The 14,457-nt window shown below is 40.4% G+C and overlaps 1 pseudogene; it reads left to right on the forward strand.

Moving 5' to 3' along the window:
• The first annotated feature begins 378 nt into the window (after positions 1 to 378).
• LOC103204060 lies at positions 379 to 919 on the forward strand (annotated as a pseudogene).
• The last annotated feature ends 13,538 nt before the right edge of the window (positions 920 to 14,457 follow it).

Below are 14,457 nucleotides of genomic sequence, written 5' to 3' on the forward strand. Positions count from 1 at the left end.
AAAGGGTGTAGGGGGTTTGAGGTTAAAGGATTGCAAGTAGAAAGCAGGGAAATTCCAGTAGTGAGAGAACGAGAATACTGGTTCCAGCTCATACAAACCATGTGGCTTTAAGCAAGTAAGCATCTCTAGGTATCTTTCTCCCACCCCCACCCCCCATATATGAAATCAGAATAACATCTCAAGTCTATTTCAGAGGGTTTTGAGAAGAAAAAAGGAATAATGTATGTGAAAATGAATTGAAAGTTGACAAGAGCTAAATAAATGTGAGGAATCATTGTTTCAAGCATGACTTCAGAGGTAGATTTCATTAATTTGTCTGTTTTCTATTTAAATCAGTATCGCAAGAGATTGATTAACATCTAAAGTAATGCCTAACAGATGGCCTTCCAGAACCAAGACCCAACCACAGCCAGCTTCTGTAAAAGGGACCAAGCCCAGCATGGGCACTGCCTGGGACACTGTGGGCAAAAGGCTACAATAGGAGTTGATGAGCTTCTTAATGTTTGGCAACAAAGGAATTTCTGCCTTCTCTGAATCAGACAACCTTTTCAAGTAGGTGGGGACCATCTATGGAACAGTTGGCACAGTACATGAAGACCTGAGGTGTACACTCTCCCTTGGAGTTCCCCATTGGCCACCCTTACAATGTGCCCACAGTGAAGTTCTTCATGCCCTGCTACCACCCCCACATGGACACTCAGGATAACTAACATCTGCCTAGATATCCTGAAGGACAAGTGGTCCACCATATATGATGTCAGTCAGGACCATCCTCTCCATCCGGAGACTGCTGGGAGAACCCAACACTGATAGCCCTTCAAACACACACGCTGCTGAACTCTTAAAAAAAAAAAAAACAGCCTTTAAAAAATACCTGCAGGAAACCAACTCGAAGCAAATCTCTAGCCCAAAGCCCTGACCCTGCCTGGTAAGAACTTGCAAAGCCTGTTGGAGGGCTTTGAATAAGAAAGTGATGTGTGCTGATAAGTTTAAAAAGGATCAGAATAGAGGAACAGCTAGGAGACAGAGAAGATATGAAAATAAATCAGACATAAACCCTGCCTTTGATATGCTTACTCCAATAGGAATGATAAGACATGTAAATAACTAACTAAAGATACAGAGAGATCTGGTGCTATAAGAGAGTAGAGAGATTGCTTTTAGAGGAACAGGAAGAGGCTTCACAGAGGAGGTGGTATTTGATAGATTTAAGGGATTGGTGGGGTTTGGAAGTATGATAGCACATAGGGTGAACTGTGGAAACCCATAAGTAGTTCAGTTTTGCATAATCATGGTTTTCAGGTATGGAATTAGTAAGCCTCTGGTTAGAAACGAATGTTACAAGTAGGACACATAAAGTATTTGAATATCGGGCTAAATATTTTTCTCTTTAACCATAGACCTCTTGAGTAATCATGCATTGAATTATCTAGCTCTATAAAATGCATCAAGTAAATTATACTCAGGTAGCCCTGGTGGTACAGTGGTTAAGTACTGGGCTGTAAACCAAAAGGTTGGTGATTGAACCCAGTAGTCACTCTGGGAGAAAGATGTGACAGTCTGCTTCCGTAAAGATTACAGCTTTGGAAACCCCATGGGGCGGCTCTATTCTGTCCTACAGTGTTCCTGTGAGTTGGAATCAACTCCATGTCAGTGGGTTTAAGTTATACTGATACACTTTATATAAATTCCTTATCTCAAGAAGGATTTTCTGTACTTGGTTACCTCAGTTTTCTATAGAAGCAGGTTAAGAATACCTAAATGAAACACTGCTAATTTATATGAGATGGACACTAACTGGCCTGGGAATCAGGCTCTCCACAATAGCAATGATCAATGATGGGATTGGAGTTCAGTGATTTAGAGTGGGTCCCTTCCAGCCTGTTCTGGTTACCTAGTGCCGCTCTGACAGGAATATATCACAAATGGGATGGCCTTAACAAACAGGAGTTTATTCTCTTACAGTTCAAGAGGCTAGAAGTCCAAGTTCCAAGTGCCAGGCTCTATAGGCTGTGTGAAAGCCCCTCGACCTTGGGCTTCAGTTCTGCCTCTTGCTCCTGGATCACTGAAGCTAGAGACATCTCTTCACTCAGGCAGCTACTGGCTGTTGAGACAAACAAGGCCAAGGCCAACAAATAAAATGGCATAGTCCTAATGTTACCAAACCACACGGCAGGCCATTAACTCAAGTCCATTGTAAGTCCCAAGGTCAGCAGAGCATGGCAGGCTGCTGAACAATGAATGACATGATTACACGCAGGGTCCACATGTGCCATAAGCTAACGACTATCCCCAAGGCTTCTCCTTATATACAGGAAGCGCACCACATTCCAAAGGCAGCTACTCAGCTGCTTGTGGTAGATCCCACTATGGAGTTGATTGCCAGTCTCATCACGGGGAATAACTACCACCAGCTGCCCAGCCACTCAACCAGGCCCAGCCAAGTTGACATACAAATTTAACTACCACACAGCCCTATGATATTAAGACAATATTCCTCAATTAATCTGTGAGAACCATTTGGTTAAAGGTACCTATTTAGTCAACAAAGGCTTAATACGTGTAAAGCAGATTGCTACAAAAAGGTATGATCTGGCCTCTGCCTTCACAGGAAGACATCTGTTACTGTGGTAGTTTAGGTTGTATGTCAGTTTGGCTGGGCCTGGTTGGATATAGTTACTCCACATGATGAGAATGGTAATTAACTCTATGGTGGTGAAACCGAGTAAAGTGAAAATTCAACTATTTCCACACCCTGGTTAGGACAGATGGTTAGGACAGATAGGACCCCAATTGGAAATAAATAAGTGAATATAATTATTCTCAACTCTTTCCCCACCCTGGTTAAGAAAAATAGGACCCCAGTTGGAGATAGATGAGTAAACACAATAAGCTCAGTTCCTTAAGAACTGAATGGAACGAAAAGCCAATTTCCACATTCTTTCCTGCTAGTCTCCTAGAAATACATTAAACACGTTAATGTGTCTTAGAAAACAACTTGAAACTTTACTTCAGCGCACACACATGAGTGTTGAAGCAGGCAGGGATGAAGTTGCTGGGAACTGACATTCTTCCCTCTGCCTAATCCCCAATCAGCTGATGACAGGAAGCTGATGTGACTCATCTGGTGTACAAGCGCACTGCATTAAAAAACAACTGTCCCTTTAAACCACTGTAATTCAGTTTAGATTTGGGGAGTCAGATTTGGGTGAAAAGACCCGTCTCCTTGCATTGCCACTTTGCAATAAATAATTTTCTCTCCTCTTAATCAGTCAGTGTGTAAACTGTTCTGGCCTGACTGCGCACCAAGCAGGAACCTGCGTTTGGGCCTAATTTCAGTGTAATGTTCTATGAACAGCTGAATAGTTGTCTTAGGGATGTGGTCTGCTTCTAGTATATAAGAAGCTTTGAGAAAGTTCTGGAGCTTTTTGGCATGCTTGGACCCTGCGTATAGCCAGGTCTTCATTTAGCAGCCTGCCATGTTGCCTTTGGACAACATGCTGATCTTGGGACTGTTTGTGGATTTGAATTAGTGGCCTGCCATGTTGCTTAATAATCTTGGGACTGTGCCATTTTACTTGTCAACCTTGGGTTTGTCAGGCTCAGAAGTCAGCAGCTGCCTGAGTGGAGAGAAGTTTCAGTGGGCCAGGAGCAAGAGACCAAGGTCAAGGGGTTTTCACCCAGCCTCTAGAGCCTGGCACTTTGAACTCAGACTTTTAGACTATAAGAGAATAAATCCCTGCTTGTTAAAGCCACCCACTTATGGTATTCTGTTATAGCAGCACTAGAACCAAAACAGTTACTCAACATATACAAATCTGTAAAATACAGAGCATGAAGAGATACAAGCTGGAAGAAAGGTATATAGTATATTCTGAGTTCAGAAGAGAGAGACCTCTACTGGATATTGAGAAAAACCTCTTTTAAGGAAGAGAGGGCATAAATTATTCATAATCTGACAAAAAATCAATGGATTTAGTTACGATATCGAAGCGTGGCTTGTCCATATTCTAGCTACATGGCAAGTCAGCTTAAACTCTGAACTTTGGGTTCCTCACAAAGAATTACTGAGTGATTAATGGAGCCCTTCATCTAGTCTCACTCCCTGCCTCATCACACAGCAGATTTGTGAAGCACAGCAGGCACCAATGTCAGACTAGAAAACTGAGCTTCAAAGTTTCTATTCTGTTAGTTTATCACTTATTAAACCCACCAAAAACCCACTGCCATTGAGTTGATTGTGATTCATAGTGACCCTCCACTTAGCTCCAATCTTAGGTAGCCTCTGGCTATTCAGCCTTGTATTCCAAGTTATGGAAACTCCATGAGTATCACAGTACAACTATGCTCTGTAGGATTTTCAAAGGCTGATTATTTGGAAGTAGATCACCAGACCTTTCTTCCTAAGGGCCTCTGGGTAGACAAAGCTCCAGACTTTTGGTTAGTAGCCAAGCACAGTAACCATTTCCACCATCCAGGGACTCCATAGAAAGAAAAAATAAACTCGTTACCATCTAGTTGATTCTGACTCATAGCAACTCCCTTTGGGTTTCCAAGGCAGTAAATCTTTATGGAAGTAGATTGCCCAGTCTTTTTCCTGAGGTGTGGCTGGTGTGTTTGAACCACCAACCTTCTGGTTAGCAGTCAAATGCCTTAGGCACCATGCCACCAGAGCTCCTTCTGTAAAAAGACTACTCACTGTTTAATTACTGTGCACACAAATTCCCCATCTGATACAGAGTAGACTATGGAATAGAATCTTTACTTGACTTTCAAGGGCTAGTACAGGGCCCTCTCCCAATCTCCATCTCTTTTCTTTAGGGCCTCCTCTTATTACTTACTCTTTGTCTTCTACTTTCACAATCTCTTCATTTCCCTATGCTTGTACCCATCCTCTTGCCATCACAAATAAAATTGAGGTCCTATTTGATTTTAAAGATCAATATGTTAGGCATGGACCGGTACTGGCCATTTTGAGTAGACAATCATATGCCTGGAATGACAAAGAGGAATGGCATTGCTTTCATCATCCAAAAGAACATTTCAAGATGTATCCTGAAACAATGCCATCAGTGATAAGATAGTAACTGTATGCCTACAAGAAGAGCAGTTAATTCAATTATTCAAATTTATACACCAATCACTAAAGCCAAAATGAAGAAATTTAAGATCTTTACCAAGTTCTGCAGTCTGAAATTGACCAAACATGCAATTGAGATGTATGGTAATTGGAATGCAAAAGTTGAAAATGAAGAAGCATCAGTAGTTGGAAAACACAGCTTTGGTGATAGAAAATGACATTGCAGATCACATGATGTAATTTTGCAGGACCAATAATTTATTGCAAATACCTTTTTAAAACAACAAATTGCATCTATATATGTGGACCTCACCAGGTGGAATACACAGGAGTCAAACCGACTACATCTGTGTAAAGAGACAATGGAAAAGCTCAATATCAACCCTCAATTGCTCATATGCAAGTTCAAGTTGAAACTGAAGAAAATTAAGTCCATCAGAGACAAAAATATGACTTTGATTGTATCCTACCTGAATTTACAGACATCTCAAGAATAGATTAGACACACTGAACACTAATGACAGAAGAACAGATGAGTTGTGGGATGACATCAAGGTCATCATACATAAAGCAAAAGATCATTGAAAAGACAGAAAAGAGGAACAAACAAATATAAATATGTCTTGGAGGAAATGCGACTGGAATGTTCCTTAGAAGCAAGAATGGCTAGACTTTTTCTGTCATACTTTGGTCATATTTTCAGGAGGGACCAGTCTCTGAAGAAGAATATTATGCTGGGTAAAGTAGAGAGACAGCAAAAAAAGGAGGGGGTGGGGAGACCCTGAATGAGAAGATTTGACACAGTGGCTGCAAGGATGGGCTCAAGTGTGGCAATGATTGTGAGGAAGGCATAGGAACAGGTTGTGCTTCATTCTGTTATACATAGGGTCGCTGTGAGTCAAAACTGACTCAACACCACCTAACAATAACGATATTTTTCTCTTCCTTGATTTTTATTTTTGTTTTAGTAGAGTACATACTACAATAACTTCCTAAGAAAGGACATATGCGAGATAATTTTTTTAGACCTTGCAAATTTGGAAATACCTTTATTCTACCTCACAATTATTTGGTGTTGTAGCTGATTATATAGCCGACTTGACGGCACATAACAACAACAACAACAACAACAATATAGCATAGTGCCTAAGGCATTTGACTGCTAGCCAGAAGGCTGGTGGTGCAAACCACCAGCCACTCCTTGGAAGGAAGATGGGACAATCTACTTCTGTAGTGATACCACCTCAGAAACCCAAGGAGGGGTCGCTATGAGTCGGATCCAACTCGATGGCAGTGAGTTTGGTTTTTTTTTTGGGGGGGGGGGTATAATTGTAAATTGAAAGTCATTTTCCCTCAGATCTTCTAGCTTTCTGCATTGCTATTAAAAGTCCAGTTCCATACTGATTCTAGATCCCTTGTATCAATCTGATTCAGTTTTCTTTTTATGGCCTTCCATTTATTCTTACTGTTCTAGTACATCACAGTGTGGCATGACATAGGTATTTTGCTCATTTAGTCAGAACACTTGAACATGGACTCATGGAAATTCATGTCTTTCAGTTCTGCAAAATTTTCTTGTATGATTTATTTGATAATTTCTTCCTTGTGTTTTTCTGATCTCATTGTGGAAATTCTGAGTTGTATGTTGGACCTCATGGTATGATCCTCTGTGTCAGGGGTCCTGAAAGCCATTCCCACGTTTAAAGATTCACTAAGAGGACTCACAGGAGCTCTGGTGGCATAGTGCCTAAGGCATTGGACCCCTAACTAGAAGGCTGGCAGTTCAAACCCACCAGCCATTCCTCAGAAGGTAGATTAGGCAATCTACTTACATAGTAATATTGCCTCGGAAACCCAAGGAGGGGTTGCTGTGAGTCAGATTCAACTCGTCAGCAGTGAGTATGGTTTGGTTTGAAGAGAACTCACAGGACTTAGAATATAGTTATACTCATGGCTGTGATTTGTCCATCACAGTGAAAGGATACGAATCACAGTCAACAAAGGGAAAGATGTTTGGGACCAATTCCAGCTACAAGCTTCCAAGGATCTTCTTCCAGTAGAGTCACATAGGATGTGCTTAATTCCTCTAGCATGGAGTTGTGACAACATATCTAAAATGCTACCAAACAGGAAAGCTCATTAGAGACTCCATGCCCAGGGTTTTTATTAAGAGTTGGTCATGTAGGCACTCCTTATCTAACATATACTCAAATTCAAGACTCCTAGAAAGAAAGCAGGTGTTGACCATAAACCATATTTGTACAAACAGTTCAGACACAGTGAGCCAGTTTTACCAGTCCTGGTGTTAAGACCCTCCTGATATCCAGGTTCCCAAATGCCAACCAGAGACCAGAATTGTAACCAGGCCTTCCAAAGGATGGCAGTCAAACCTATGTTAATCCTTTCTGACACATTTATTTTCTGTAATCCATTTCTTTGTCTCTTTGTTCTTTCTGGGAGATTTCCTCAACTATCTTTTCCAAACCTGTGTTTTTCATTTTTGCTATCGTATTTTTAACTTCTCAAGCTCCTTTCACATTGCTTGGTTCTACAGTTGATGCCAATGGAAGCCACAAAGGAGCTCTTTCAAGTGCTGAGGAGCAAGGATATCTCCTTGAGGACTGAGGTGCGCCTGACACGATCCATGATATTTTCAGTTGCCTCTTATGCATGTGAGAGCTGGACAATGAATAGGGAAGACTGAAGAAGAGTTGATGCTTTTGAGTTTGGTGCTGGCGAAGAATGCTGAAAGTACCATGGACTGCTAAAAGAACTAACAGATCTGTCCTGGAGGAAGTGCAGCCAAAATGCTCCTTAGAAGCAAGAATGACCAGACTTCATCTCACCTACTTTGGTCATGTTGTAAGAAGGAACCATTCCCTGGAGAAGGATGTCATGCTTGGTAAGGTGGAGGGTCGATGAAAGAGGGGGAGGCCTTCAACGACATGGATTGACACAGTGGCTGCGATGATGGGCACAAGTATAGCAGGGATCATGGAGCTGGTGTGGGATCAGGCGGTGTTTCCTTCTGCTGTGCCTGGGGTTGCTATGAGTCAGAAATGACGGCACCTAACAACAACAACAACAAGTTTAAAAAAAAAAAAAAAGAAGAATGAAAGAAAAAAAAAACTTGTTTGTGGATGCAATATCATCTTTTTATTTTTTTGAGGCTATAAATAACTTACTTTTTTTTAGCTGTCTTCTTGGATTACTGATTTACTTGGAGTTTCTTTCTTATTTGTTTTGATCTCCTCTTTTCAAATGTCTGGTGCTCCTTGGTTACTCATAGTTAGTAAAACACTAAAAAATCAATTAAAAGCTCTGTGTGAGTGTGCAAGCATGTCAAGTAGTAAGCTTCATTATAAAGGTGATCAGGTAGTGACCTAGCCATTTTATTGAGTCCCCTTTCTAACTATTAGTGTTTTAAAGATGTTTCTTTTGGCAAGGTCCTTTCCCAAGAGAGGTATCCTCTTATCTCACTTAGAAAGATTAAGTCCAGCTACTACCCACCAGCCACTCCTCAGAAAGAAGGTTGGGCAATCTGTTTCCATAGTGATACTGCTTCAGAAACCCAGGAGGGGTCGCTATGTGTTGGGTCCAACGCGAGGGCACATAACAACAACAACAACTAGCATTCAGGGGAATGGGTGGGAGAAGATCATTGGAGGTCTTACCATTCGGTACACAGAATTTTACTTAACCCTCCCTTAGCTTGCCTGGTGTCCCGAAATCCAGTCTCTTTAGTTTCACCTCTCTAGAACATAAGGAGCTCTGGTGGCACTGTCATTGAAGCATTGGACTACTAACCAAAAAGTTGGATGTTAGAATCCACCAGACCCACCAGGGGAGAAAGATGAGGCAGTCTGGTTCCATAAAGAGTCAGAATCATAGCAGTGAGTTTTCTTCAGAACATAAAGCTCTAGGCTTCTGCAAGAACCTGGGAGAGGCTGCCTTCTCACTGCACTCAGCTCCACTTGGAGAGAATCAACCAATCCAGTTTTCACCTCCACTCATTCCATGAATTTTACAGGTTCCTGGTGCCTCCAATTCCTGAGACTTGCTGGAATTCTATAGCAATAGTATGAATTGGCTTGCTTCTAGGCTTTCCTCACCACCACCAGATTTCACTTGTGAAGAAACTGTTAACAACTAGCTTAAGTTTCAACTTCCTTTGTCTGCTGCTTCTCTACTACCACTCTTCAAAGTGCTTCCTGCTTCCAAAACGTGGCCATATTGTCTCTCGAGACTCTGGGTGGCACAAATAGTTAAGCACTGGACTACTAGCTAAAAGGATAGCTGTTCATATGCACCCAGAGGTCCCTTGGAAGAGCTGCTTCTGAAAAGGTCACAACTTTGTAAACTCTTTGTACACTGGTGTTCATTGCAGCATTATTTGCAATAGCCAAAAGGTGGAAACGACCTAAATGCCCATCAACAGATGAATGGATAAACAAATGGGCACACACATACAATGGAACACTGCTCAGACAGATAGAGAAGTATAGTCTTGATACATGCTACACTATGGATGGAGCTTGAAGACATTATGTTGAGTGAAATAAGTCAATCACAAAACAACAAATATTGTATGACCTCACTTATATAAAAAGACAAGGATAAGCATTAAATGTACAGAGACCTAAGTTTATCACAGTGATTGGGGGAGCAGGGAGGGATTGCTATGGTGCATTGAATTTCAATTTATGGTAATGAAAAAATTGCACTGATAATGAATGGTAAGGGTTGCACAGCCAATTAATATAATTGATGTCAATAAGTTGTCCACCTGTTAAAAAGTTGAATTGGCAAATATTGTGGGATAGATATATTTACCAAAAAAAGTGTGGAGGGCGGAGCTGCTGAGGCTGCTTATGTACAGCTAAACATTTCATGGTTTCTTGGTTTGGAGATGATCATTCCATGAGCATTCCAGTTAATTGACCTAGTAACTTGTTTAGTGCTTCTGTTCTACCTCTTTTTTGTACTGCCTGGGTCTTGAAAGTTTGCAAGTGGCCTTCCAAGGTACAGTAATTGGTCTTTATTTGTTTTGAGCAACAGAGGAAGAAGGAGAGTCAGGAATAGGAGGAAATGGAATGTGTAACTAATGACCGCTTTGAATAACTGCCTCTTTTGCCATGAGATCAGAAGTATTAGATGATTCCAAGCTACCGTTACTGAATGTTTTGATAGAAGATTCTGTAGAAGAATGTTAATCAGAAAGGGGAAAACACAGAACAAAATGTTAAATTATCATGAAATCTAGATTTTTCTAAAGCCATTGAAATTGGATGAGTTCCCAACACTATTGCCCTGACATAAACCAAAATTTAATATATAAACCTGATATAAACCAATATTTAAACCAAAAATATCCCCTGAAGTCTTTTCTAAACATTTAATAGTTTAGCTTAATTAGTAAAGAATGTCTGCCATGAACATTATGCTGTTTTATAAACTATATGGGTCAACTTGACAACAGCTCTTTGAAAGATTAGATTGGAAACTGGGGGTCAGTAAATTTATATTAATGCAAGGGAACAGTTTGGAAAACGAGGGTGAAAATGGCTGCGCAACTTGAAGGAATCAGTGTCCCCGAATTGCACTTGTAGAAATTGTTGAATTGGTGTATGTTCTGTTGTGCATATCTTCAACAACAGCAAAAATAGAGAAAACAAAAGATGGGAGTGGGGAATCTATGGAACAGTTCTACTCTGTACCCATGGGGTCATCATGGGTAGGAAATGACTTGACAGTAACTAACAACAACATTGTCTCCTAACCCATGCTTGAGAGTTTATGCATTTTTTAAATAAAATCCCTTTGCTGTCATTTTAGCAAGGCTTCAGAAGATAAAGGAATAAATCACTATTCCCTCCTTGAAACACTGGCTTGTCTTTTCTAAGATGCCACAGTCTGATGTCCTCTGGCTCTGATGTGCTTGCCCAGTTTCCTTAGCTGGCTTCTTATCTTCTGCTCACACTTTAAATATTCAAGAGCCTGAGGGTTTGCTCCTGGCATCTGCTCTTCTCTGCCTTCCTTCCCTAGATAAACACATCTAAGCTTTAAAAGCTATCTACATGAAAGCAGACTTCATCTCCCATCCTGACCTCTCCCCACAATGGTAAACCCTTACATCCAACTGCCTAAAGGATCTCTCCTCTTGGATATCTGTAAGCATTCCAAACAAAAAAGAATTCTTGATTTCCTACCCAAATCTGCCACCCTCTGAAATCTTCTCATTCCTTACTCTTCTTCATTTCAGTTCTCAAGCCAAAATAAGCAGTAATCCTTGATTCTGCTAGTTTTGCAAGCCATCAAGACCCAGAAACTCTACCTCCAAAATATATTCTGAATCCATCCATTTCTGTCCATACCATACAAGCCATTGTCTCTTGCCTGGTCTCCTACAATACCTTCTTTTTTCATTGTAAAAATAGATATAACAAAAATACTTACCAATTCAACATTTTTCAGGCATACAATTTAGTGATAATCAATTGCATCGATCATGTTGTACAACCATCCCCCATAATCATTGTAGATTCTTAATGGCTCCCCTAGCTTCACTTCTCCTCCCACCCAATCCCCCTCCAATGCATTCTCTCCACAGTGACTAAGATTAATCCTATTGAAAAATAAATCAGATCATGCCACATCTTGGTTTAAAACCCTCCAAAGGCTTCCATTGCATTTCAAACAGCCCAGTCTTCTTACAGTGATTTATAGAAGTTTGTTTCATCTTACCCTTGCCGGCTTCAATCTCATCCCTACTGCTCTCCCTCTATTCTCTAGCTGCACTGACCTTTCTGAATTTAACAAGCTCATTGCTATCTAGGAGTTATTACAGGCAATTCCCTCTATGTAGAATGTTCTTGTCACTTCAGCTTAAGTGTCACCTCCTCAGAGAGATCTTCTGTGACCACCAAGTCTGACGCAGCTTCCAAGTCACTGTATTGAATCACTGTCTTTTAATTCTTTGCCTAGCACTCAGTACTATCTTGTTGTTGTCCCTCTCCTTGAGGCTAGAATGTCTGCATTGTTTACTGCTGTGTTCCCAGTGCCTAGAACAATTGAAACATTTATTGAGTACATAGTCCCACTGCCACTCTGTCAATTCTGACTCAGAGTGACCCTATAGGACAGAGCAGAACTGCCCCATAGAGTTTCCAAAGCTGAAAATCTTTACAGAAGCAGACTGCTTTCTCCCACCCACCAACCTTTAGGTTAACAGTCGTATGCATTAACCACTATGCCACCAGAGCTCGTCCGAGCACATAGTAGGTGCTTAATAAAGTAGAAAGTGCTCAATAAATATTTCCAGTTGAATCAATGAGCACACATGCATATGCACACACACACACTTCTTGACTCAATGCCTTGCAGTTGGTAAACATCCAATAAATGGTATTTGCTATTATTTTTATCATTATGATTATAAATTGGACTATAACCCTCCAGTGAGGGACACAAAGGAAATTCAAGGAGGCTGGGGCCCTGCTCTTTCATTTTAATCTATTGTCTCTGGGAGACTATTATCAGAAAAAGAAGGTGTCAAATGAGAAGAAACAGCTGCAAACATCCATTAATAATAGGAACATGGAATGTACAAAGAATGAATCTAAGAAAATTGGAAGTTGTCAAAAATGAAATGGAGTGCATAAAGATCGATATCCTAGGCATTAATGCTCTGAAATTGACTGGTTTTGGCCATTTTGAATCAGATAACCTTATGATCTACTATGCTGGCAATGACAAAATGAAGAGGAATGGTGTGGCATCATCACAAAGAATGTTTCAAGATCTACCCTGAAGTACAACACTGTCAATGATAGGATAATATCCATATGCCTCCAAGGAACACCAGTTAATGCTACTGTTCAAATTTACACACCAACCCCCAAAGCCAAAGATGAGGAAATTGAAGATTTTTACTAACTTCTGCAGTCTGAATTTGACCTAACATGCAATTTGTGTTGATTACCACAGGTGACTGGAATGCAAAAGTTAGAAACGAAGAATCACCAGTAGTTGGAAAATATAGCCTTGGTGAAAGAAATTACACTGGAGATCACATGATAGAATTTTGTAAGACCAATGACTTATTCATTGCAAATACCTTTTTTCAACAACATAAATAGTTGCTATACACTTGGACTTTGCCAGATGGAGTACACAGGAATCAGATCAACTACATCTGTGGCAAGAGGCAATGGAGAAGCTCTATATCTCCAGCCAAAACAAGGCCAGGAGCTGACTGTGGAACAGACCATCAACTGCTCATAAGCAAGTTCACGTTGAAGCTGAAGACAATTAAATCCATGAGAGCCAAAATTTGACCTTGATTATATCTCTCCTGAATTTAGAGACCATCTAAATTTAAATACATCATAAATTTGATGCATTGAACACTAATGACTGAAAAACAGAGGAATTGTGAGATGACATCAAGAACATCATCCATGAAGAAAGCAAAAGGTCATTAAGAATACAGGAGAGGAAGAAAAGACAAAAATGGATGTCAGAAGAGACTCTGAAACTTGCTCTTGAACAGTGAGTAGCTAAAGCAAATGGAAGAAATAACAAGATAAAAGATCTGAACAGAAGATTTCAAAGTGCAGCTTGAGAAGGCAAAGTCAATTTTTATAATAAAATGAGCAAAGACCTGGTTAGAACCAAAAGGGAAGAATATGCTCAGCATTTCTCAAGCTGAAAGAACTGAAGAAAAAAATCAAGGCTTGAGTTGCAATATTGAAAGGTTCCATGGGCAAAATATTGAATGATGCAGGAAACATCAAAAGAAGATGGAAGGAATACACAGTCACTGTACCAAAAAGAATTGATGTTCAGCTATTTCAGGAGGTGACATGTGAACAAGAACCAGTGGTACTGAAGAAAGAAGTCAAAGTTGCATTGAAGGAATTGACAAAAAACAAGGCTCCAGGAATTGACAGAATACCCATTGAGATGTTTCAACAAACAGATGCTGCATTGGAGGCACTTGCTCCTATATGTCAAGTAATTTGGAAGACAGCTACCTAGCCAACTGACTGAAAGAAATCCATATTTGTGCCCATTCCAAAGAAAGGTGATCCGACAGAATGTGGAAATTATGAAACAATATCATTAATATCACATGCTAGTAAAATGTGCTGAAGATGATACAAAAACTGTTGCAGCAGTATATTGACAGGGGACTTCCAGAAATGCAAGCTGGATTAGGAAGAAGACATGGAACAAGGGATATCATTGCTGATGTCAGATGAATCTGGGCTGAAAGCAAAGAATACCAGAAAGATGTTTTGTTGTTGTTGTTAAGTGCCGTCGAGTCGTTTCCGACTCATAGCGACCCCATGCACAGCAGAACGAAACACTGCCCG

The sequence above is a fragment of the Orycteropus afer genome, unplaced genomic scaffold (assembly GCF_000298275.1).
Source record: "Orycteropus afer afer isolate SDZICR_OR568_19922 unplaced genomic scaffold, OryAfe1.0 scaffold00242, whole genome shotgun sequence".
Classification (NCBI taxonomy): domain Eukaryota; kingdom Metazoa; phylum Chordata; class Mammalia; order Tubulidentata; family Orycteropodidae; genus Orycteropus; species Orycteropus afer.